Raw genomic sequence first — 27,652 nt, forward strand, 5'->3', positions numbered from 1 at the left:
CAACAAAGGAACCATGATAAAACCAATCAAAACTAAAATATCTTACTGTATTTCTAATCTTCACTATTAATTTACCAAACCTTCCAGGAATTCTTATTAGCAGTGAGAACATCTATTTCTAAACACAGATGTTTAGGGTAAGATTACATTAGATGTAGAAGGTCTTGGCTTGCATTTTTGGTTCCCCAGAGACTAGCTTTATACATTCACCCCTGGGCACAGTAAGTCAGGTAGCCAGAAAGCAAGAGAGCACTACCAGACAAAATAACATGAAAAACCTGGGAGATAATATTTCTTTGCTAGCCTTGGCTTTGGATCAGCTTTCAGTATCTGAGAAAAATTGTAGCTTATGGGAAGAGCGCATTCAGCTGCTGCAGCTTCCCATTTAAACTATTAAGTTGATTTCCCACAAAGGTAATTTTCTGCTTCCCTGGCTTGGTTCTATTCATCTTTTAGAAGGTAATTAGTATCTCTTCAGTGTGCCTTTATGCCCAACTAATTGCACCTTGGTTCACAAGTTAGAGTTAATGCTTACCTATTTAAGATAGTGCTGTAATATCCAATTAGGAATGAGCCCAGGCAGAAATGTACACTGAAATACTAGGCTTTGCCTTGCTAGTTTAACATTCTTTTGGGTTTTCAGTCAGAACATTTTATTTGGATGCCTATTCCCTGGTTAAGCACTTTACATTTGTTCTAATAAGACTGTTTTCCCCGCATGGGCAATTCTGTCATCAACATCTCTGGGTGCCATTAAATCTAGGTGTTCACAGTCCAGAGGGCCCAAGGTCACTTCCTGTCTTTTTCCACTGGAGCTCCTCGGCACATGCCAGGTGCAGCTGTAGCCCAGCTCTGCAATGCTCCCACATTTAAAAAATGGTCACAGTACAAGAGCAAATACAACTGGGCACAGGATGAAGCAAGATGCAAGCCTAAAGCAAGGTGAAAAGAATGGCAAAGTGTTGCTTTTTCTTCAACCTGATTGCATCTGTGGAAAGCCATCTAGTTGTATTTTAAATTGATCCAGTTCAAATTGCAGCTGCTCATCTCATAACAAATGAGATCTATTAAAGTCAGGTAACATCGCTGTTGCAAAAGCGGCATTGACTTCTAATTTTCTCCCAGGCTTCATTCAAGGTGTTGTTAATTTCACCTATAGAGCCATATATATCTAATCTTCCGAGTAGCTTCACAAACATCTACTGCACATTGAATCTGTCCACCCCAGTTGATTTACCAAGAAAATGTAAATTAATCCCTGATAGGAAATAAAGGTGTGGCCTCAGATACATTCTCTGTTACGATTCCCTTTCTCTGGAACAGCTTGCTCCCTGAGCTAAGTTAATACAATGCAGAGTTTTTAGAGATGGAAAACTTAGGTATGTTAATTTATAATTATACTTTTCCTAATAATTGAGGACAAATGTGATGAGGATTAGATTATTATGGATATTTATTCATACAATGACTTGGACAAGAATCTTTATTGTGTTATTTGTTCTACTGTATTACTGTAAGCTGCTTACCGTAATTTGAGGAACAAAGGAAGGAAGCACAAACAAGCAAGAGAAGAAAATGAAGCCAGGGAGATAGAAAATGGTATTACACATCATGAAGTCTCATAGAATATCTTGCCCAGGTCTCCTTGGTTTTGTCAGCACCTCTGCTAATGCCATTTTGGAATGGGCTGCAAAAAAGAGAATTATCCAATGATGCAACAAAGGTTTAACTCCTTTCCAATTGTGCTATAATAGATAGTGAAGTCCTTGCATGTACAGGATGCTTTTCCTGGATTACACCCTCAAAAGTGGAACAAGCAGCAACTTTATGTTCATTTCAATCCTTTCACATCCATCCTTTATTGTCAAGGGGGGAAAATGTTGCAACAACTCTACCCATGTTACGCATGTGAACATTTATAAGGTAAATGTTCTTGAATTTAAATGTAGTGTTCTGTGAGAGGAATTGTGAAATAGGTACAAAGAAGCACTTCAAAAACCAGAGCAGAACATTAGTTGGACATTATTTGATGTTGAATTAAGATATTTTGATATCTGCAGGGCATCCTTGAAGCTATTTGGTTTTCTTAGGACATGTCTTCCACTCTATTCTAACTTAGGACAGAGCACAAGAAGCCCACTTGCTGCTCAGTGGAAAGTAATCTCAATAACACTGGCTCAAGAATTCAGAGAGTTGAAGTCCATAATTCTTAAAGTTGTCAAAGTTCAGAAATGCTGAGATAGAAGGTTCTCCTGCGATCTTGATTAAACTAAACTCTCTTAAACTCCTTATGCCATGGAAGATATAAAGACGTATCAGTCATTGCTCCCACCATCAACTGACATCAAGCAGAATGTTTTACTTGTTGTCTAGCACCAGGGAAATCAAGAGATCCAGGCAGTTCAAATAAAGATTTATTGGAAGCTTAAGATCTCTACAAGAATCTGAACTAGTAATGGCCAAAGGAAATTAATAGCAGATATGGGTAGAAAGAATTCAAGGTAGACTGGATTTAGATCTCTTGTGGGTGCGAAGGGAATCATGACTGATGATGCATTTGACTCCTCCCTCCAGCTCATCCTGGTCGTCTCCTACATCTGGCTTGTTATTTGTCTGATATTTTCTTCCCTCAATTTTTGTTCTAATTTTGCAGCTTCAAAATATAACTGCAGGGAATTAGGTCTATCTGAAGGAAAAATAAAAATTATTGTAGCATTTCAATAATAGCGGGAGATTTCCCAACAGGACTCCTTCTCATTGTGAATTCAAATGGTGCATGCAACAGAAACGCAGTTGTAGAAAGGATGTATCAGCATAGTAACTAAAATTTCAGAGGTTTCAGATAGGTATTTAAAACAGAGACATGCACCTGGAAAGAACAGCAATAACAAGCCAAATGCTCTTCAGATATGTCTGCGGTGCTAGTCCTGCATAGAAACTTTGGAATGTTGACAGCCAGGAACAAAAGGAAAGAAAAGAAGAAGAAAGGAAATGTATTTGCTTTCTAATGGTGGGAACATACTCAAAAATGTACAAAAGTGGAAGTTGGGAGTATGCAGTGCTTTGCATATGAATCAAATATGAATCCAACACTTTGGAGGCTTAAGATACTACTTTGGAGCTCTTTACAGCAGCCTCAGCTGCTATACCAGTTAGTGAAAAGTAGTGGCTGTCTTAACTTGTTCAGATAGAATCTGGATTCATGCTCCTGTCAGCCACACTATGTGGATCAAATCCAGAAATCAAAGAAGATTGAATATACTTTGATTGACATTGGCTATAATAACAGAACCTTGCAAATCTGATTGAGCTTATATTTCAGTGCATTATGAAGGCATCTGTCTGATCTACTTCCAAATATTATCAAATGTTTCAACTCCTTTTGATTGGTTGGTGTGCATTTTTTTTCAAATTCATCCTCTTTATTCTCTGTAGTTCCAGAGCAGCTTTTGAGAATGAAATCCAAACTGCTGGACAGCAGAACAGCAGATCCCACTTGTACTAGAGATTTTGGCCTTGAATGTATTATAAAATTCAGTGTTGTCCTAAACCTTCTAAAATAATAGAACACTACAGATGGATTCGGAAACAGAATTAGTTAAAGATTGTATGATAAAATGGGCTCAAAATATTGAGGAACCAATAATGTTGGATACATGGGAAAGAATCTGGGTAAGAAATGTGAAATTTACACAAGCACAAAATCTGAGAGAAAATTTTTACAAGATGTTCTATAGATGGCATTTAGATCCTAAAAAGTTGGCTTCTATGTATCCGAATGTACAGCCTAAATGTTGGAGGTGTGGTTCTCTCAATGCTAGATATTATCATATATGGTGGACCTGCCAAAAGGTTAAGGCATTTTGGATAAAAATATGGTGGGTCATGCAAAATGTTTTTAAAAGAAGGATAAAGTTTATTCCTCAGTTATTTTTACTAGGTATATGTACTGACTTTACAGTGGTAGAGACTAATTTGATTCTGCACTTGATAACTGCAGCAAGACTGTTGGTGGCGCAATATTGGAAGAAGGAAGACTTGCCTACAATCCAAGAATGGACATTGAAAGTAACAAACTTAGCCGAGATGGCTAAAATATCGGCATATCTCAAAGATCATTCAAATGAGATATATAAACGAGACTGGAAAAAATGGATTGACTATATACAAAATAAATACGGGACTAAGAAATTCCAGTTAGCCTATGCTTAAGATCAGAAATGATTTAAATTGTTAAAAGTTAGTTCAGTAAGAAGAAGCTAAGGTCAATCTAGAATGTCATTAATTTCTTTATTTCTTTTTTCTCAATAGATTTTAGACTGTGTTAGTTAAAAATCCATACCGTGTACGGGTTCTGGGAAGTCGGGGGGGGGGAAGGAGGAGGGGGGTGGGGGGTGGAGGGAGGGAGGGGCACACACACAAAAAATTGTACTTCAATGTCTTAATGATTGACAAATGATGACATATTTATGTTTTTTTTAAAAGAAATAAAATAAAAATTACCACTAAAAAAATAAAAAATAAAAAAAAAAAATAGAACAAGAAGTCAGGGATTGTCTTTTAGATTGCTTATTCTGTCTCTTTAAGAGACCTATTTATTTGTATTGATTTGGGGCTTTATTGTGTCAATTGAAGATGATTTGGGGCTTCTACATGGGTAAAAATATTAAAGAATAAATAAATAGTAGATAGAAAAATGAAATATTTTGTTAACAGAATGTAGGGATGTTATGGCAAAAACAGCAGCTTTGAAGATCCTAGAAACTGGAGTGAGTGAATGTTAACATTACATGACTTATCTACACGGCTTTTGGAAGATACTAATGCATTATTTATGCCCAGCTAGCAGGCAGAAGCCATGGAAAGAACTTTGGGAAAATCTCCTATGCAAACAGCAGGTGAAGACAAATGAGACCAGCTGCACAGGTGATGGCTGGGGAATTTGTGAGCTTGATTTGCCTAAATGCTTCAAGCTCAGGCCCCCGGGACTTTAATCCTCCCCCCCAAGTCAGTTTCTTCTTACAAAGGTCTCTGAACTTTACTTACTGAGAATAATTGCTCCATCTGCAACGGAAAGCCTGACAGGCGCTTGTGCATTTTAAGTTCATTTTTAAAGTTTTTGTCTATCCTGGGGAGAGGCTCTGATTCCATATTTAGAAAAAATGAATGTACCATTTGCTAAAATGTTAAATACACTAGAGTGCTTTTTCTCATATCTCCATCCTAAGCTCTCACATATTTCAAGATGTAATATACCAGGAAGACTTAATATACCAGAAGTATATTGGGTTGTCTCATAAACATAGGTTTGTGCAATTAACTGAAATCTGTTTTTATGACTGTAGCTTAATGTAATGGGGAAACCCAGGTAACTGAGTTTATTCAATGCATTGCAGTTAAGAAAACAAATAGTTTGTACACCAAAGAAATATTTTCACTACAATTGTAATTGTGGATGTTTTTTGGTTTGGATAAAATTCCAAGGAAATCCAGTCTACATTAATAAACCTGCAAGTATACAGACTATTCTATTCTTGACAGTACTGTATGATTCAGTGTTATTTCTACACCAGCTATAAATAATAGCATAAAAAAGCTTTGACAGTTTTTCCTTCCAGAGATCTGCTGTATAAGTAGAATAATGTGGTCAGTCTTTTGTCAAATCTACCATGGGTTCAATTTGATTTGTACTTCAGACCTGATTTAACATTCTGACTTAGTTACTTGCTTCTTAAGTGTGAGAATCTCTTTTCAGCAAATGCCACAACTTACTAAATACTTATGAGATGGAGCACATGTAAACCCCAACAGTTTTTATGTGTCTGAATTATTTCAATTAATTTTAACATTGTTTAGATGTAGCATGTTACAAATTTTGGTGTAAAGATGAATTGGGTTCAGCTTACTGCAATCATTGTAATAAGTACAACAATTTAATATTTTACTATATTTTATAGTATGTTTATTTTATATGTTTAAAAACATATAAATCAAGAAACATTTTAATGTATATTTATTCATTCTCAATTCAATTTGTGGTTGATTCACATAAAAATAAGAAGGGGAAAACAAACAGAAATTCACATGACAAAGAGTTCATCTGGATGCTTATCTGGTCCATGCTAACAGATACTTTATACATTAATATTTTAAACATTTAAATGTTTAAAATTATAGTCTGAGTACTTGATGCACTAAAGTTGCTAAGCTACCAAACTCATAATTTGAAAGTTTAAGATTCTGATCTTATTTCGATCAATAAGATAAATTATTTTACTTAAAACCCTGAATTCCAAGTTAATAGTTTGCAGACTGTAGAAGAACTAGTCCTAGTAGACCACTATATACCTTGGCTAATGGATCTTAGTAGAAGGTGATACAATAAAGGAAATTGAACCTCATATTAAATATGGTTGGCAGGCATTCTGCAAGCTAAGCATAATTTTCAAGAACAACCTTCCCCTGTCCCTGAAGATGAATGTTTTCAATCAATGTGTGTTACCTGCTCTAACATATACCAGTGAAACATGGACATTAACTTCACAATCTATACACAACTACGAGTGGCACAAAGAGCCATGGAAAGATACATGCTCAGTATTACAAGACAAGATAGAAAGACCTGCATATGGATTAGAGAACAAACAAAAGTATATGATATCATCAAGAGAGCAAAAGAATTGAAAAGGAATTCACATAGCAAAAAGAACTAATGGCAGGTGGGCCAAAGCAGTCATAGAATGGGATAAAAAACATCCATGAAAGAGACCTAAAACAAGATGGATCAATAACATAAGCAAATATTGCAGCCCCAATTGGCAAAAAAAAAAAAAAGCTCAAGATCATAGGAAACATGTGGAAGATGCCTTCATCCTGCAGTGGATAGACAATGGCTAAAATGATGATGGTGATGATGAGTTTGCAGACTGAAAGAACTGCAAGATATTTTTTATGTTTTAACACCCTTAAAGGAATAGAATAGAGGGCATATTCACTTACTGTGAATTAAGAGAGGGCAACTTGTTTTCTGGTAAGATAGAACTGGAGTGTTTAGGATCCCTATTTGTAGAATATCCTACTTTTCCACTGGTAGAAGATTTTTTGTCCTTTTTCTCCTACTCTGTTATAATTCTGTGAGTTTTCTGCCAAAATCCAAGTAAGCCTGGATAAAGTCTCTGTGTATTATACTTTGAGGAATGAATGTGTCCCATATTTCATCAAATGGGTCATTTAAGCTCTTTTCATTCCAGCTTACTTTCTCATTTAACAATAGAAAGTCACCGTTTTAATGTGGCCCAACTGTAATCCTGCTGGAGGTGAAAAATTCACAGTGGAAGTTACTATATTATAAAAGTTAGCTTTTAAGTGTGTTCTGAAATTGATGTAGTTGTCTATGTCTGGGCAGTTCTATAAAATAAGTTCAGTTACCACTTTTTGAGTTTCCTTATCAGTTGACCAATTATAAATCTTATAGAAGTTTAGTTTATAGGGAAATCCTCTAGTTTGAGGAATATAAATCAATCTATCTATCTATCTATCTATCTATCTATCTATCTATCTATCTATCTATCTATCTATCTATCTATCTATATCAGTGGTGGGTTCCAGGCAGTACACCCCGGTACACGCATACTGGAGCCAGCCCAGAACACTGGATACCATTCTGGTACAGTGCTCCATAGGGCCCACCTGCCCGAGCTCCTTACCAGAGTTTAAAGGCTTTTGCGCTTCCATGCAGGTGCATGGCGCATACAGCGCCTACACAATGCTCCATGGAGCAGCTGGAGCATCATGGAGTGCTTGAACACATGCATGCACTGTGTGCATGTGCGTGCGCGCTGCACGTGCCCATGAGGATGCTGCCGGCCCCGTTCCAACCATACCAGTTGGAACAGGATTTGCAACCCACCACTGATCTACATGTACATACATACAAACAGACACACACATTTATATATTATAAAAATGACACTAAATGAATTAAAATAGTATTCTTGGCAATTACGATCATAACTGTCAGGAAGGGAAGTGTGTGCTCAGTGTTAGAGTTGCTGCTGTTTCACGGGTTGGGACAATTCAGGAGCTTTTCATTGAGGCATATTCTGACCCACTTGCTGGACTGCACGGTTCATCATTCAAGGTTACTATGTACTTTTAGAATTTGAACTAAGGCAATGGTAATGGTCAGCAAATTTGCAAGGGGATCTAAAGCCATTGTTTATTCTTGGGGACAGAGCATGGCTTTTCTTCCATGCTATTATCAATAGGAGATTGAATTTTACACCAGTCACAGCAATCAATCTCTTCACTCCCTAAAACATTGGGTGCATGTGTTTTGAACCCTGATTGTAAATATGAGCCTTTTTTTCCTGCCTTTTTCAAATGAATGGATTTCTCACCTTTTCTCAAAATAGAAGGTTGACACTGTCATATATTTTACATAACAATTCATTCTGCTTTTAATGGGTGGGCGGGTTAGATTTTTATCTCACTTTTTCCCCCTTCAAATAAATTTAAGGTGGCAAACATAACTAACATTCTTTCCTTCTCCAATTGTCCCCACCATAAGAATCCTGTAAGGTGAGTTGGGTTGAGAGTCTGTGAGTGGCCCAAAGTTACCCAGACCAGAAAGCTTTCATGTCTAAAGCAGCACCAGAACTCAAGTTCTCCTTGTTTCTAGGCCAAATTCTTAATCACTACACCAAACTGGCATTCTAGTTCCCATCATGACAGCTTCAGCCCTTAAATAACACTTAATGCTTTGCAAATATTATTGTGCATAAATTATTTTATTTTATTATTTTGTTTATTTATCTGATTTATCAATCATTTACAAGATAATAGGTATAAGAATAAACATATGAGTATGAATTAAATGGGGACGAATAAATGGGGACAGTAGGACAGGGACAGTAGGCACGATGGTGCGCTTATGCACGCCCCCTTATAGACCTCTTAGAAATGGGGTGAGGTCAATAGTAGACAGTTTAAGGTTAAAGTTATGGGGATTTGAACATGTAACAACAGAGTCAGGTAGTGCATTCCAGGCATTGACCACTCCATTGCTGAAGTTGTATTTTCTGAAATCAAGTTTGGAGCTGTTTACATTTAGTTTGTATCTATTGTTTGCCATGTATTATTGTGGTTGAAGCTGAAATAGTCATTGACCTGTAGGATGTTGTAGCAGATAATTTTGTGTACTATGTTTAAGTCCGACCATAGCCGGCATAGTTCTAGGTTGTCCAAGCCCCAAATTTCAAGCCTGGTGGTGTAGGGTATTCTGTTACGAGAAGACAAGTGTAGTACTCTTCTCATGAAATACTTCTGGACTCGCTCAATTTTATTAATGTCCGATATACAGTGCATATTCCAGACAGATGAGCTGTATTCAAGAATTGGTCTAGCAAAGATTTTGTATGCAACTGCTACCCAGATTTAGTCCCAGATTACTCACTGTACAGATAAAACTTTTTTTAGTTTTCTTTTTCCAATCATTTACATTAACATGATGAAAATGGTTTCATGCAAGAAACTGAACAAATGAATATTGGAGCAATGAAACAGAACTTTGTGTATGGGCTGATAGTGTCTAAATAGACAATTGGTAACTAGAAGTCAGTTTATGTTCAATGAAAACAACAACCTAATGTGGCAACTGGAAAAAAGGAAAAATTCATTTGAAGGATGTTTAGAAAAGGATTGACAATGAAACAACAAATGTTATCATTCTTTTATCCTCCAATTAGAATATTACATAATATTCTGATTGGTATATCAAAAATATAGAGAACTTGAAATAATATAGAAAAAATATCTATTAAAATGACAGGGTGACAAATGTTTCATAAAAGAAATACTCAAAATTTCATACTTTTTTATTTAGAAAAAAAAGACAGAATTAAAGTGGAGATAATATTGGAATAGAAAATTATGGATGGGACAGAAAAAGTAGTAGTGAATATTTCTTTTTTTCCATGATACTATTACTGGGATTTCCCTAATGAATCTGCACAGTGAAAGGTTTAAGAAAGAGGAATTGAGAACTACTTTATAACACACATAACTGAACTACGGAACTAGCTAATCACAGCATGAATTATTATCTTTAAAAAATGAATTCATAGAAGATACAATTGTTATGATGCTTGTCAACTATTTCCAGGCATGAAAGCACAAAGTGCTGAAATACTGTCACTGGAGAAGAAGAGCAAGAAATGGCTATGACTCCATCATTAAACACTGCTGGCTTCCATGGGATCTGGCTAATAATTATAAGAAACAGGATGCTGGATTTAGATGGAACTTTGTTCTATTCTGGCAGGGTTTCAAGCATCCTCATAGTTTCCTGCAAGGATTCTTTCAGGTATGGTTACTGTTCTGTCTCATTCAAAGAACTGGGGATGGGGAGGCACAGAAACAAGTTTGAACATTTCACTTTGTATTTTTTCTACAGGTACTAGATGTAGTCCCTCATATCCATCTTTTTTTTTTACTGAAATACATGAAAGTTCAGTACTTGAACTCATCCTGTCTGGTGCACTCAAATAAATTTTAATAATTTTTTCCAAAGTCTAGAGAGGGAGATGAAAGGAGAAGAGAAGAGAGGAGAGGAAAAGGAAAGAAGAAAGAGGAAAGGAGAGGAAGACTGGGAGGTATAGGGAGAGGAGGAGAGAGGGTATGAAGGGAAAGGGGAAGAGAGGACTAGGGGAAAGGAAGGGGAAGAAGGAAAGGGAAAGGAGAGGAGGAAATAAGAAAATAGAGAAGGGAGGGAGGGAGAAAAGGAAAGAAAAGTAGAGTGGTAGTAGAATAAAATAGGTGTATTGGAATGGTAAGCAAAGCAATCTCGATTATATATCTTAACTTTTTATATAAAAAAATGAATGTTTAAAAGGGTTAAAATGTAATAAGAATAATATGTATGAGAATATATACTTGTAAATGTATGTATGATAAGAGACTAAAAAGAAAAAGCTTTTTTTAAAAAAAAAAAACGTTTCCAAAGTCTTAATAATCCAGTTTGGTGTAGTGCTGGTTTAGAAAGCAGGAGACTGAATTCTAGGCTACTCTTAGGGATGAAACCCTGCTGGGTGACTTTGGGCCGGTCAATCCCAGCCCAACCTATTGCACACAGGGTGGTTATTGTTGAGAAAATACGTGGGATAAAAATCTAATTATCACATTTCTAGCATCTGTTGAGGTTGGCTTTCAATTGCCTGATGATTCGAGAAGGTGCTGCTGTCCCATTTTCTTCATTAAAGTGTGAAATGTAATATATAAACATTGCATGTCACATATATTGACATGTAAAAGATTTTTAAAATAACATTATATGACTTTTTGCTTTCTTAGAAGTAAATTATTTCCCATGGTCAAGATAAGGAGTACAACTTCAAAAGATTGCCAATTTGTTCTAAGATATGAGGCAACAAATCCCATAAGTGACTCTCTTTCCCCTTCTATCATTGTATGTAATTATCGTAAATACTAATGAATTAGCTAACAATTTGCTATTCATGACAGTGAGTGTCTGCTGCTTGAAGCTAATGCTTAAAGACAGGAGTTATTTGCCTAGTGATAAGTTTGTGTCAGGCACAAGCAAGAAGAACAGTTCCAAGAATGATCAAAGAGGCTCCTTTATTGATGTACGCTGGTGTACAGGAATCTCACCAGAATATTAGCCTTCCCTTGGGAAAGGCTAGATATACTCTAATGCATGAACTCCAAAAGTTTCCTTCCTCCTCACATAGTCTAAGCTGAAATTTTAATCCTTTTAACTCTCCCTGTTAAGGTCTCCTCCTCTTCAATCAGTGGCTCTTCCACAGGTTGTTGGTAAATATGAAACAAATGTTGATCAGTTGGCTTCAACTGACGTGTTCCGCAGACAAGCTGAAACAGATCGGCTTCTCCCTTTGATGTTCTCTTGAATAAAGAGAATGATGAGCGATTGGCCAAACTGTTTAACCTTGTGAATATTCCTTTACCTCACAATGAGATCATCACTCTCAGGTGAGGAGGTTAAGGAGGGTAATCACCATCTTGTGTCAGCTGCATATTGGAGCCCTTCAGGAACACTAAATTTGTGCTAACCATTTTGGATTTAAAGACGTTAGACACCTTTGAAATGACAAGATTGGAAATACTGGCTGAATGAACACTTAATCCTCACTATAAGAATATGAAGATTTAGTTTTATAATTTCTAAAATCTTGGAATAAACAGCAAAATATAAAATAATGTTTTGACTATAGAACATTCTAAGGCTTCAAAAATGTTGTCTTTGAGTATTGAGATTTTGGAACTGTTTTTCAAAAAATAAGTACGTCCGTGGAAAAGAAAAATTGTTTTTGAGATTGAAGATATAAGGCAAGCAATTTATAATGGCATTTAGAGACATCTTTGAAAAATTGCATACAGATCTGCATCAAGAAAAGGGAATTATATTGCATCTGTTATGAAATGAAGATGTCACAGAACAAGATAGTATATCCAGCAAAATTTGCTTGTGGGAAAAAAAATGAACATTTTGAATGTTCAAACCTATCACCAGATACATTGGATAAGGTTTTAAAAATCAAGAAGGAAATAAAAATGAGAATATCAGAAAATAGCTGAAATAATGTCTCTTTGCTAGATTTATAAAAGATACAGTTTAAGACACCAAATAAATTTGTAAAATGGTTCTTAACCATCCAAATGGATCACAGAAAAATACCATTTTATATGAAAGATAAATTACAGCGTTGGTTTATTCAATCAGGATAAAATGGGATATCTTATCATTTGGGATGATTCTTTTTGGATTATTTTTGTACTGATTGCTCAATGAGATTTTTTTTAAAGAAGAAATTATTTATTTTTGCTTTTTTGTCTCTGTTGGGATAGAAAGATTATTTCATATTTGTGAAATATGGATGTGCCTATAGAGTGGAGATATGGAATGTGAAAATAAGATGTTATTTATCTGAATTTGGACTTGTATGTTGTAAAGGGAAATGATCTTTAGCTATGTTAAACCTTAGGTTTTTTTTTAACTTTGTTTATATTAGGATATTGGGGGCATTGGATAACTTTCAGTGGAGATTTTGTTAATAGCTAATAATTGGAATGTGGAGTGTTGAGTTTTATATAACTGTTGATGTTAGATACTAGCTTCAGTTATAATGGTTTCCACCAAGGTCCTCTGTTCCGGCGGGAACAGAGGTTTAATCTTATTGGTTGAAGGGTTTGACAGCTCCCTATAAAAGGGCTGCTGTCAGACTCAACCTTCGCTGGATTGTACATACTTGTTCGGTTACAATAAAGAGCTGTTGTCTCCGTTAGCCTTGTGTGCCTTTTCATTACCTGATCTAATAGTTGATACTTGTAACAAAGAAGGTGGGGAGGTCTTTTTAATATATTTTTGTGATTCTTTTCTCTCTCTTTGTTTATATTTTTCTTTATTGTTTTGTTCATGCTCTAATAAATGTTTTTTTTTTTAAAGAAAAAATGTACATCAGTCAAGTTGTGGGTTTTTTAATAACTTGGATATGAAATAAGATGCGAGTGAATTCTACAGCCGCAAGCTATCTTGGAGGAAGGAAGTGAATTATGTTATTTCTTAACTCTTAAATATACTGTTAGGCCTTGCCCATTTCTTCCAAACTTTGATAATTTATAATTTTATAGCTGAGGAGGAGCTTTAAAAGGTGCACTAATGGCATGTAAGAAAGGGAAGCTGGGAACTGATCATTAACATTCTTTCATGCATATGTCCCTCAGCTATTCACCTATTCGTTTATTCATAAATTGAGAAGAGGCCTAATTTTAAAAAAATATTATCTTTGAAAATGTGTAGTATATTTATATTAAGTGGATATACCTGCTGAGGAAGGACCACTTGTAGCTCTTTATCAGTAAAAACTTAGATTTGTATAGAATTACGAATGAAGGCAAATATACATGTCCCAGGATAAAGTTGAACACATTTCAGTAGAGAGAAGTTCCCTGAGGATGGACTCCAGCATAACTCTGAAAGATCGGAAGACTAAACCTCTGGTCCCAGTGACTGACCCAGATTGGATCCTTGTATAAAATTGCCCTCAGAAAATCATTTATTATCATGCAATGTATCATAATATTGTTATGTCTTTAAATAAATGAAACTCTGTCACTGCTCCCTCTTGCCTATTACCCTTCAATCTTCTAATCCAAAGAAGCATGTTAGTTCACAGGGAAATTCTTAAAGTTCATTTACCAAACAATAATGCACCAACTTCAATACAGAAGCTAGGAAATCCTGAACTGAAGCTAGGAAATGTGAATTATGTGCTTCACACTTGCCTTAGTATTTTACACAGATAATAGTGTGAATGCCAGTTTTTTCCTTTGCGAACAAAATGCAATTTCTTGTTTTGAAACACCTATTGGTCCTTTTAGATTATGCTTGTCCTGCTTGCTCATTTCTCCCCTCCCTTTTCTAAAAGGAACAGCTTTTGACTGTATTTCTTCTGCCGCTTTCTCATGAATAATATATTATAAGATGTAATTTATTGTACTAATACAACTTTCCAGCATAGTATCCTTTAAGTTATTGCAACTGATGAAACATGGACCATAGGGTAGCCTGATTATGAATATATAAATAAATGTACTCAGGACTTCCCATTTTATTAATTAGAAATGAATTGTTTTCCCTAGCACACAGGATGCAACAAGCTGTAATTATGCCCCATCACTTCTAAGCAGTATGTCAGTATTTCTTTGTTTGATTCTTTGTTTTTATGGACCTGCAAATTAACTCCCTTTTCATTAGTTAGGAAAGGCAAATTAAATAAGGTTCATGGCATTCAGCATTTACAAAGCAAACTCAGTGGGGTAGAGAATGAGATTTGTGTGAACCATTTAAAGATGGTGAGAGAAGTAAAGACTTAAGAGGTTTGAATGAGAATAGAACTTATCATTTAAAAGATAACATAAAAGTAGTTGAATGGTTGTCTGACTTCATCTAAAGCAAATAATAGTTTAGATTCTTAACTGATATGGAGCATGGTTAATGTATCTCTTTAAAGGTTCCTTTAATGAAGAAAGTTATTGACATTTGCAATCAGATTCATTTTGATTGCAATCAAAATAAATGGATTAAATTAAATTAAATTAAACCAAGTTAACTAAATAGCTTATGATAACAAAGTAATCAACAATTTTCAGAATTGCTATGGTATAGCTGAATGTAAATGTTATATAATTGTTCTTTGTCTATTGATTCCAGAGGAATAACAAAGGAAGATAATTCACATGTCAGCAGTACATTCTATAAAAAGTATAGAATAGTACCTTCTTGATAGTACCTAACATCTGTACATCACATATTTCATTCAGACCTGGAAAAGATACATATTATTATCACATAGTATTATGAAATTTTGATTTTGCTAAAACACAAGTAGTCATTAACCACTTTAATTGGATAAACACTGCTTGAAGTAAGCACCACTATTGTGTTAAGGTTATAATTGTGAGAACAGTAACCTGACACTAGCAAATACCTTGAACACATCTCTGATCAACAATTTATTGTTAATTGCACTAGGAAATAATACTGAGATAAATATCTGCTAAACTGAATTCATATATAATTCCTATTCATTCACAGTTTTAAATTGTGGTCCATCCTTTTTCAAGATTCATTCTTCTCAAGTGACTGTTTTATCTCATTTGACATGAACAAATAGCAGAATTTTGTTTAGTAATCAGTGAGAAAATAATGCATTTGCTATTTATGCATTCTAAGTGTGAATGCAATTGATGTTCCAATCACTATACGTGCCTTGCTCATATGAGAACCAATGTATTAATTCCACAATGAAGCAGAATAGGTCATGAGTCCTATGGTAAAATGTGATATGTGATTGTAGATTTCCAATGGTGTAGAACTGTAGCTCTCAGCATTTTCCATCATTAGTTATACACGCTAAGAGTACTAAATGTCACTCAGCAACAAGCTGAAACCCACAGATTCCATTTTTCTGCCACAAATAATCCTTATTTGCTAAAGTACATCTGTCACTGCTGACTTTAAATCAATGTGTGTTGGCTTGTATAGCAGCCCATGGTAGATTGTATTATTTTATTTGTTTATTTTTATATATTTTATTTTCTCCAGCATATTGGACTATCTCACCCATCAGTTTACATAGTTAAATAAAGTTAACATTATCTGCACAGGACCTAAACCATAAAAGTAGAACAGTAGCACCTGTTACAATTCTATCTCACTAGCCTTGGGAATTATAATAACAGGCAGCCTTGGAGAGAGGGAGGGAGGGAGGGAGAGAGTCATTGTAGTGTGAAATGCATAAAGCCAACCCTTGATAAAAACAGTGCTTTTTTTTTTTTGCAGCAACTATGAACAGGAATAAACAGACTCCTACAACTCTTCAAAGTAATCCCATGACAAGGTGGAAGAGTTTCCTGAATGAGGATAAGACCAGTCAGCATCCCTTATGGAAGGATGACCTTTGAAAGTTCAGTGTGAGTGGCAACAGAAGAAAATGGTTTCTGACGCCAAAGAACTGACAGGATGAAGTATTTCTCAGAGGTTAGTTGCCAGCAGCTATTCTGTTACCAGAAAGTTGTAATGCAGTGCAGCTTCCTCAGTTTAGCAGCTCCAGGGGAGGCAGTTTCTGGATATTGTAAGGTGGTATGAAAGCCATCTTATCTTCATAGGCTGTGCCATCGTTCTTTTCATCTCTGCCTTTCCAATTTAACAAAGGCAGTGTTAAATTTCTGAAGTAAAATACAATAACACAATGCCCAAAGCAGCTTGCTATTAAGATGGTCATCTAAAAAAAGAGTTCTCTACTCATAGGTCCATTGTTAAACCAGCTTTGCAGGACAGAAAGGAGCCTGGCAGAATTATCCTCTCCTCTCTTACGGTGCAACTGTTTTATTTTTCTCTTTTCACAGTTCAAACGAATCCGCAGCCTGCTATGTCATGTGAGCTGGCAAATACGACTTGCAAGAAAGTATCAAAGCTTCACTTGGAGGACAAGGACAAATTATTGTGAAGTTTGCATCAAGTTGGAGAAGAAAAAATCTTACGTTTGTGGGAGAGGAGGAGAAAAGATATAAGCATAGAACATATTTCTGGATAAGCAGAAATAAGGGAAAGTGTGGCTTTCCAGATTTTGCTAAATAAATTTTAAAAATCCTACATTACTGCCCTCTTTTTCTTGCAGTCCTGAGTATTAGCATTAAGCTATCATCCTCTCCACCTCCAAAACTTCTCCATTCAACTTGAGCATGTCTCGTCGATGCATGGAACCATTTCTACCAAAGTTGCTACTCCGTCTTTTTTCTTTCTTTCCCAAGACCAAAACTTAGATATTGACAAAGATGTAAGGGTATCTCCTTTTACTAGAATGAGATGGGTTGAGCTCAGAGTGAGTGACTGGCCCAAAGTCACCCAGTTGGCTTTCATGTCTAAGATGGCAGTGGAACTCAATGTAAATGCTCTCTTGTTTCTAGGCAATGACCATTTGCAAGAATTGTGTGAAATTACAAATAGGATAAAGTGTCTCTACGGGTTGCTTGGTACTCTCTGCACCAAGAGGCAAAGTACTGTATGTTACATCTTCCCCTTCCTTTCCATTTGTTTCCTTAACCATAGATGAGTTATTTTAATTTCATATCAAACCATAGTAATTGCTGGTAATTTCTAGTTGAGTCCTAGAAAGTAAACTTTCCAGATGTAAATCTGTCTTGCTTTGGAATATATTGCATGAAATCCTTGAATTTTTTTGTGAAGTGGTAGGGAGGAAGGAGGCCACTGTTTCATAGGAAGGAGTTTGCCGGTGGCTATTTACAAAACTGTCCCCTGATTTCTGCAGTTGGTGAACCAGCCATTATTAAGTATTGCAGTGCTTTGCATGTGCAGAAAAATGAAGCAATTTATGCACTTTTCTATTATATACACTTTAGCTTGTATTTCTTTAGCAAAATATTAACGTCGTTAGAATAGTAGATTTCAAGAGATACCTTACCAGGATTGTATTATTGAAAGCCTTTGCTCTAATCCATTTGTACACATTTCACAATAGTTATATCTTTCTAGTGGTTGAAACAGCAAAATGCTTCCACCTGTTCCTTCTGTGACGGATAAAAAAATATATGCAGATTTTCTTCCATTTTGATTTTCATTTTACAATTGCATCTTATAACAGCTAAATTATGTGCATGTTTGAAAAGTCAACTTCAAGCATGAAATTTTTAATACTGTATTGATTTTGATACTGCCAGGAACCAGTAAGAGTAAATAATATCTTACCTAAAGGCTTGTCTAATTAAATGTAAGTTACCCCTTTTAGAACATTTTATCTTATTGAAATATAATACAGTGATGTCACTTTTAGGCAAGTAATTGGATAGGGAGCTAGCCATTTGGGAATGAAAGGTTAAAAGTAGAATTTAAAACAACATAAGGCTTTTATTTTGGGTTTTTTTCCATCATGAAGTTGGATTGGAAGGTTTATCAAGCAATAAGGAAGTTGAAGCTATCTCCTTGTTAAGGAAAGTGATCCAAGGAAGAAACTTTCAGATTAAGAGAAAAGATTCAATTGAAGACTAAAATAGAGAGAATAAAACCTTTGATTTAAAGAAAACAGCTCATTGGTTAGGTTAGGGCAGCATCCAGAGAAAAAGATGGAACTACTTTGGTGAAATGCTGATACACAAATTTCTACACATATGTATTTCAAGCAGTTGTTTTGCTGTTTTTAAAATTTATATTAATTGTGAAAGGTCCTTGGAACTCTCTGAATAAGGTTGTTTTATATAGAATTATCTTGAATAGAATAATCTATTGTGTATAGATGTATGTATGTATGTATGTATGCATGCATGCATGCATGCATGCATGCATGTATTATTTATTTATTTGTTTCATTTTGTTTTGTTTTGTTTGGTTTGGTTTGGTTTTGTTTGGTTTGGTTTTGTTTTGTTTGTCAAACATGTAAAAGATAACCGGTATAAGTATAAATCGAAATTTCAACACAGTAAATGGGTATGAAAAAATGGAGAAAGTAAGAAAGGGACGTTAGGATCACTGGTGCACTTATGCATGCCCCTTACAGTCCTCTTAGGAGTAGGGTGAGGTCAACAGTAACAGTCTTAGGTTAAAATTATGAGGTTTGGGGCTGTAATAACAGAGTCAGGTAGTTCATTCCAGGCATTGACCATTCTGTTCCTGAAGTCGTAGTTTCTGCAATCGAGTTTGGAGCAGTTTACCTTGAGTTTGTATTTATTGTTTGCTTGTGTATTATTGTGGTTGAAGCTGAAGTAGTCATTGACAGGTAGGACATTGTAGCACATAATTTTGTGTACTGCACTTAGGTCAGACCGTAGGTCGTATAGTTCTAGGTTTTCCAATATATAGAATTATGTTTAAATACTAATAACAGATTCCCAAAATAGTTAGGAAACATCCTGGTTGCCTTCTTAAAATGTTGCATCTATTTCTCTTAGAAATATTAATCCTAAAGGAAACCACTTTGACAATTTATTTCCAGGAATATTTTCATTTTTAATTAAAATGGGGTTACTAGTCTGGGGCTGCAAAATTCCAAATGATGATAAATTGGCATAAGTTTTCTGTATCATTTCTAGATTTTTATCTATCTGGATTTTACAAGTCTGAAATGTTAATTTCATTTAAAAATCATGGGATTAATTTAGTTGTATCAAGTTCTTTCTTATTTAAAGTTCATTGCTTTTTTTCATTGAACCCATGCTCACAAAAGTAAAAAAAGGGACTTTGGTAGCATTTAATTCTAGATAAGTCACTAAATGTCATGCTGATATTTTAGTAGTTATTTACTGTTGTGATGTTGTTTTAACAAAAATTTTGATTTTTTATATGAACTTGGGGGATGGCAATGGCTTTTGGTCAGATTTTGGCATATCTAGGGATCCCTCTTGGAGGAATGACTTTTCTAGGAGTGACTGACTTCAAACTATATATCTGATGAGAGCTAAATAGCTTGAAATAGATCTATACTAGTCTCCCTTTATTTATCAGCACAAATACAACATATATGTGTGTGTGTGTGTGTGTGTGTGTGTTTTCTGAGGTTTTCGTGGGTGTTAGTATGTAGGTCTTTGGTTATTCGGATTTTCTCTCGTGAAAAATTGGAGGTGTCTTGGCGACGTTTCGACGAAGTCTCATTCGTCATCTTCAGGCTTGTTTGCTTGGCTTCGTGCACGAAGCCTGAAGATGATGAATGTGACTTCATCGAAACGTCACCAAAACACCTCCAATTTTACGTGGGAGAAAACCCAAATAACCAAAGACCTACATACACACACACACACACACACACACACACACACACACACACACTGTTTTTTTCTCTTTTTGTCAAAGCATATGGTGTGGCCAAATATGGGAGGGAGTATACTGTTTCCCTTTTGCCTTTCAGCCCCACTCCAGGAGCCTTCTTGGCAAAACAAACCATTTTGTGTTACATTTTTGCTGATAAATAAATGAAGGGAGACTAGTATAGATCTATTTCAAGCTATTTACAGTATCTGTTATCAGCCCTTACTGGGATTCAAACTTGGACTGTTTTTATATATTAGGCAGTTGTATTAACCTCTAAGTCACTCTCCTCTCTCATCATCTGAGCCAGGGGAGTAATTAAGTGTTTTTTTCTTTTTGTCAAAGCACCTGGTGTGCCCAAATATGGGAGGGAGCATACTGCTTCCCTTTCCCCTTTCAGCCCCACTCCAGGAGCCTTCCAGGCAGTTGCAAGGGTATGGCTAGCTGATGAGAGCTAAATAGCTTGAAATAGATCTATACTTGTCTCCCTTCATTTATTTATCAGCAAACACACACACACACACACACACACATACAAGTATCATGCTATTCCCTTTCAGAATAAGCAACATTAAGCAGAATGAAAGAATGAGAAATAGTGGGGAAAATATAGGCAGGAGATCAGAAAAAAAGAAAAAGAATCTATCCAGGTTCAAAGATTTGCCCTCCATCACGCATCATGGCTTTGAACAGTCAAGATTTTCACATAAAGCTTTTTGTAAGACAAAGGAAAAAATAGACTAGGTTATTAACCTTAGATGTACACAAGGAATTTCTCTGTGTTGCAAAATATAAAAAGGTCACTATTTTATACACTAGGAGGAGATTGCTATTTCATGTGTAAGAGTGACACAATAGAAGTTTCGAATGAAGTTACACAAAGAACCTTGATTTGGGATTTGAAATCATTAATAACAGCTTATGTTACTGCTTCTTTCCTGGAACCCAAGTGTAGGAACAGTAAACTTTGATTTCTGAAGTCTGAGTATTGCTGAGGCATAATTTAAGCTTTTTCATTTGTAGTTATACACAAATACTACAAACTGGCAAAAACTCCTTTCTTTCCTTTTCAAAGGAAAACTGAAGGTAGGTAAAAACTTCAATCCAGTAAACCTATGGATTACAAATCCCAGGATTTTTAATTCCACATAGTTTCCTATGACATAAGGTTGCAATGTCCTCGGCAGACATTATTTTAAATAATACTTTTTACAATATAGCTTGTGAAGAAATGTAGCACTGCTTGCTGCATTTGCATAATATACCTAATTACTCAAGTCATCTGCTGGATTTACATAATATTTTAAACCATAAATGATCTAAATGAACTGAATTTGTACCTGGAAAACTACAAAAACCTAACCAAGGTTAATACCAACCAAACCTAACGTTTTGTACAAATACATATAGTGATTCTTTATCTGACCTGGTTAAATGCTGTATGAATAAACCATTCAGTTTAGAATTTAAAGTATCAATCATCAAACATGCAAATGAAAATGAAGTATTTTTTCAGGTGAGTGCACAATTTGAAGTCTCATGGAATTGAAATGTGTGGAATCTCCTTATTTTCACTCTAACAATATTCTCAAGGAATGTTAATTTTGGGGGATTAGATTATGACATCCCCTTTCTCCATTTTTACCCATATAAACTGTTTTCATTTATGTTCTATATTCTCTCCACTGTACTCCCCTCCCCTCATCTCTTTGAATTTCAGCAGTGTATTTGTGCCAAGAGAAGCTCTAGTTTTCTGATTATATTCTGGCCAGTGAGTGGGATGCTTTAATCTGCTTGAGCAGTTTATAGCAATGGGCTTTATATGTATTGCATGCCCACATGATGCTATTTTGGAGAAAACCTGCCTTGTATTTTGTCAATAACCTGATATTTATAGAAGCAGACAGAATTTGGCCTCAAATGGACCTTCAAGAACTCAAGAGCTGAATATTATAAATATGGAACATTATTCCTGATGACAAATCACAGATTCACTTCTACATTATCTCAGTATTTCTCTTTCTTATCTTTTGGTAAGAATCCCTTCATCTGCAAGAATGCAGTGTCAATAAACTCAGTTTTTAAACCAAGATTGTATTTTTCATGCAGGGATTCTGACTTAGAACATTTGATAGAATGGCTCTGTTCAAATTGCAGCTTTTGCTTACTATTACCTTATTACTTCTGATGAGGAAGCATGATATTATTTTAAAAATTAAATTGGTGTCATTTTTACTTATAAATGAAAAGATCCATTAGAATTCAACAGCATTTACTTCTGAATAAATATTCCTATATGTGTAAGATATTATTCTGTGAATTTACCTAATTCTCCTTCTATAGCAAATATGTGAGGTGGGTTGGACTAAGAGAGAATAGTTTGGCCAAAGTCATACAGGGACTTTGTTTGAGGAAGGACTAGAATTCACAGTCTCCTGGTTTCTAGGCTAGCATCTTAACCACTACAGTTAACTGGCTTCTTAAGATAGCTTCCTTTGGATTAATCTTGACTTCTGGTATTTTCATGGATGTATTCACTAGTTTTCTTGGCAATAACATAGAAGTGGTTTGCCATTAAGTTTAGGAGGCAGTCATGTAAATTGAATAAATTCCTAAACTCTTATAAGCCCTCTATTTAAATATTAACGGGTTCAGCCCTGTTTATCTTCAAAACCCAGATAAGATTGGCTGACTGCTACTACTTGGAGGCTGATGGGTAGGCAAATTACTATTCTGGGCTGATTAACTGTTCATTTCATTACATGCCTTTCACTGGTTCTATTGTGGCAACATGGCTGAGCTTCAGCCACTCCTTATGGCGTGATCTTGTCTCACCAACAAGCCATTTTGGAGCAAAAATAAATCCTCAGGGGAAGATGCTAGGACATGTGGCCAACTCTGATATTCTTTCAGCCATAGGTCCTCCAGTCTATGGAGAAGAGCCAATAGCTTTCCTTGGCATAGGAAAAGGACTGCAGTACTTAGAAAAAAAGATTCAGCATGGTGAGAGGCTTGGATTATTGCAGCAATTGGGCCAGATCCAGCTGAAAAAGTAATCCGTTGAAAAGTACTGATGCTCTGATCATAATCTAACCAGATGCCTCTTTTCAAATAACAAATTCTGGGTGACACAATTCTACTTCAACTGGAGATACAAGAGGCAAAGCCAGAATGTCCATTGTAACAGTCATTTATATTTGTGTGTTTTATTTTTTTAAAAAAAATATGAGCAATATTTTTCCCTTATTTTTCTAAGAGCCTTTTTCCTGTCTGTTTTTTTGTTGAGCCTTTAGGGCACATAATGTGCTATTTCTTCTCCTTTCTCTCAGTCATGTCTTTATCTTTGCAAAAATGAATCTACACAAAGAGCACCATGGGAAAAAATATTGTGTCCTGTGCCTCTCATGTATCAGACAGTGTGCAAATGATTTCCTCTATTCTGATATGCTTCGTGACAGCAGCTTCACGGCAGCAGAATATATATATATATATATATATATATATATATCTCCAAGATTCCAAAAGCTTTAAATGCATATATTGATTAGTTTCACCGAGACAGGCACTTTAGTGGAGCTTACCTCTTAGAAAGCATGTTTAAAATTGCATTAGAGCAACTTGTACTGCATAAGAATGCCAAATCCTCACCTTTATCATTTGACTTTGTCATTAAGAGTTCCATGAAGTTGGGGGTGGTTATTTCTTGTATATACCGTACTATTTTACAATTAGATAACAGGAAAAGAAATATAAAATCAGAGTTACAAACACACACAAACCAAACATAGAAAACTAGATCAAAACAGTTCTGTCTCTGACATTTAATGCTTACCCTGATGCCTTCCATATGCATCTGGGAATACTGTGAGCCACAGTCCAACGTATCTAGAGAGAATCAAGTAGGGAAGGCTGGCTTAGATGAACAAAAATAGATCAGGAGGCACTAAATGATGATAAAGATTAAAAAATAAGTACAATGCGAACTTCTGTGTAGCAGATATTCCAGATATGATATCTTCTTTCAGAATGCCATCCACCTTACTTCAAATGAGAGAGGAACATATAAGTCTTGCTTGGTTATTTCAATATATATATATGTCTCTGTGTCTCTGTGTCTCTGTGTCTCTGTCTCTGTGTGTCTGTGTGTGTTTCTGTGTTTGTGTGTACATGGAAGCAATCATTTGTTTATATAACAATTTCCCAAGCTGTGTAACAAAATAAATATTGGATTGTGTTTGTAAGTGGGTCGTCTGCTAGCACTACTAAATATATAAAACTACCTTCTCAGAGAGGAACTGTTGATGATAAATCTAATGTTCTCGTGATACCAGGCAAATAAGTTTTTATAGTCCCCAGAGTTTTCAGGTTTTAATTTATCCTTAATTCTGTTAGATTTTATCTTGTTTGTCCCTTGTTGCTTCTATGATTTTAATAAGTTAATACATACATACTATATTGTTTTGTTTGAGCTTTCCCAACAGGGTTTTTTTTCTATCAATAGTAGCAAACAAAATTTCAGACTTCCAGTTTGAAAAATTAGATTTTTCAAAGCAACTTAGAGTTTCTTGTAAACCATATTGTGTGAAATGTGTACAGAAAATATGTGGGTTTAATTGATTGTGTGAGCATTTCAGTGCTACAGATGTGTAGCAGCTAAGAATGAAAAGAACTCTACATCAGTCTACCTGTAGCCAGTGTCACTGCTTTATGTTTTCCAAGCTTTCCACTGCCATTATGGAAACTTAATGAGGAGGTGGTTCATTTTTTTCTTCTCTCCTTTTTTGGTCTGTTCTTCTTTTGTGACACAGGATTTACATTATAAGTTTGCAGCAGTGGTGGGATTCAAAATCATTTATTACCGGTTCTGTGGGTGTCGCTTTGTGGGCAGGGGAAGGATACTGCAAAATCCCCATTCCCTCCCCACTCTCAAAATTTCAGCTACCGGTTAATCAGAACCTGTCAAAACTGGCTGAATATCACCTCGTGTCTGCAGTATGTTATTTTTAACTGATTTGTTTCCCAACAATGTATAATTTTATTCTACTTGCTAAACTATTGAAAGCTAAGCTTTTGAAAACAAACTTTTGGAAACACATATGATTGTGCTTATACTTCCTGCTTTTTACTTTGCTGGTGAATTAACCTAAGCATGGATATTTACCAGCCAACCATCTTGCCTGTTTATATATGGTTTATTCCAGTGGTGGGTTCCTACCAGTTTGGACCAGGTCAGTCGAACCAGTAGTGATTTGGCAGCCTGAGTCACTGGAACCGGCAGCAACCCAGCCTGCCATGCCCCTGAACCAGTTCTCCCAGCAACGCCTAAGGTGCCACCATCTTGTTTTGGGCTTCTGCATATTTTTATAGTATTGCACATGCATGCATAGCATGCATCAAGCATGTGCACATGCACGAAGCGGGCGTGCTGGACAACCACAAGCAAACCTGCAGTAGCGGCTTCTGGAACCCACCCCTGGTTTATTCTAGGCTTTTCACACTCAGCTACAATGATAGCTCAATAGTGAACCCTTTCAAACAGACTTTGCTTTCTGTTCCAGTAGAAAACATAAACCTCTGTTTAATATAACCAAATAAGATCCAGCTGGAGAGCTGGAGCCAGATCAATGCAGGTAGTTCGTGCTTCAAGACAGATGAACATGGCAATATTGGTGAAAACCGGAATTTTCTCAACAGGTCATTGGTATCTATTATAATTTATTACATTGAAATGCATATTGTATAATATTTAGTTTTTTCCCTCCTGAATCTTATGTCAGTTGAATTATTTTACCTGTACACAGTTTTACTTTATACTTCCTTCAACTCAAGCAGAATTCTCTTACTGATTCTGCATTGCAGGAAAAAGCAAATATTTTAGTTAGGCTTACTGTTTATTACTATTCAAGACTTTGAATTGGTGAAAATGTCATCTGCTACCACTTGCAAACAGACCTCTGAATGAAGTCCTGGAGATGCTTTGTGGACCAAGTTTATATTTACCACTCAATCATGGAGCACATTTTTAATAACTAAATTTTTTATTTCCATTTTCATAACACACACTCACATGTATACTATACATAGCCCATATCATATAGTTATTAAATAATAATTACATCAGTTCCTCTTGTCAACAATGCCCCCCCCAAAATAGAAACCCATTATAGCTCTTCTGCTCTCCATACACCTCTTTCTTCTACTACCCTCCAACTTTCTATCTTCCCTCCATCATCCTTTTCTACTCTACTTCCCCTCCCTTTCTACTGTTCCTCTCTCTACAATCCACTCCTCCTTATCCTTCTCATCTTCCCCCCTTACCCTCTCTCCTATCCTGAATGAAGTCCTGGAGATGCTTTGTGGACCAAGAAGACCAAGTTTATATTTGCACTCAATCATGGAGCACATTCAGTGACTCTATTCAATCATACTCTTTGCACCGTCTACTTCCTGCATATGAAGTTAAATTAGAGAACATCCCTATGGATACCATCTTGAATCCTCATAGAAAATGTTTGAAGTATGAAGTTGGAAGTTGGAAATATGAGCTAAATAATTAAGATTTCTTTCTGATGATTTGGTGAATTTTATATGTAATCCCTCTAATGTTTACTCAACGTTATATTGAAATTACTGCAGTTTCAGTCTAACTTTTAAAAGAACTCCATGATTGATGTTCTCTTGTCCGCTTCTTTTCAGAGTCCTCTTTTTGTTTCAGTGCTTTCATCTTTTGTTGTTTTTTCTCTTTTAATCCTAAAATAAGTCTCCACTTTAATTCATTACACTTACTAAAGAAATATCTACAGTATGTACATTTCCCAAAGCATGGGAGAACATAGGCTACTAAAATATTGATTGTATAAATTACATATTTTTATTTTAGTCTTTTTACTGAAGTATACAACATTATCAGGCATATTCGCATTAGGAGGATTGCCAGTACAATCTACTGTTTTCAAACTGACAAAAAATATGCTGGTGTGTTAATTAGAATATTCCAGGGGCTCAGCTCTCTTTTGCCTCAAAAACAAGGCCAGCAAGTGGCATTGTCTTTACAGTTTTAAGGTGGAACAAGAAAAGTAATTGGTGGAGTCTGGCTTCATTTTCCCTGCCACTAAACATTATATTCCATCAAAATAATCACCAACTGTTCTCTGTAATATTTGGTGAGGTAGAGCAAATGTACTTTGAATGGCAGATTAGCCATCTTTCAAATTGCTCAAATAACAAGTCACAGTTAAAGAGATACTCCATGCTTCTGATACGTCAGCAAAACTATTTCTAACATGCATCTAATACTCT

General features: G+C 35.6%; 1 long non-coding RNA gene across 1 annotated transcript in view; it reads left to right on the forward strand.

The window, feature by feature from the left end:
• Positions 1–17,189, forward strand: part of LOC148044680 (uncharacterized) — a 32,058-nt gene extending 14,869 nt beyond the window's left edge. The window contains exons 4-7 of the long non-coding RNA XR_015697401.1: positions 10,163–10,363; positions 11,350–11,422; positions 16,379–16,576; positions 16,945–17,189. This is a non-coding gene — a long non-coding RNA (uncharacterized LOC148044680). The remainder of the gene's footprint in view (positions 1–10,162; positions 10,364–11,349; positions 11,423–16,378; positions 16,577–16,944) is intronic.
• Positions 17,190–27,652: the final 10,463 nt, after the last annotated feature.

This window comes from Thamnophis sirtalis, unplaced genomic scaffold, assembly GCF_051295495.1.
Source record: "Thamnophis sirtalis isolate CommonGarterSnake01/CBP01778 unplaced genomic scaffold, rThaSir2_p1.2 scaffold_7, whole genome shotgun sequence".
NCBI classification, from domain to species: domain Eukaryota; kingdom Metazoa; phylum Chordata; class Lepidosauria; order Squamata; family Natricidae; genus Thamnophis; species Thamnophis sirtalis.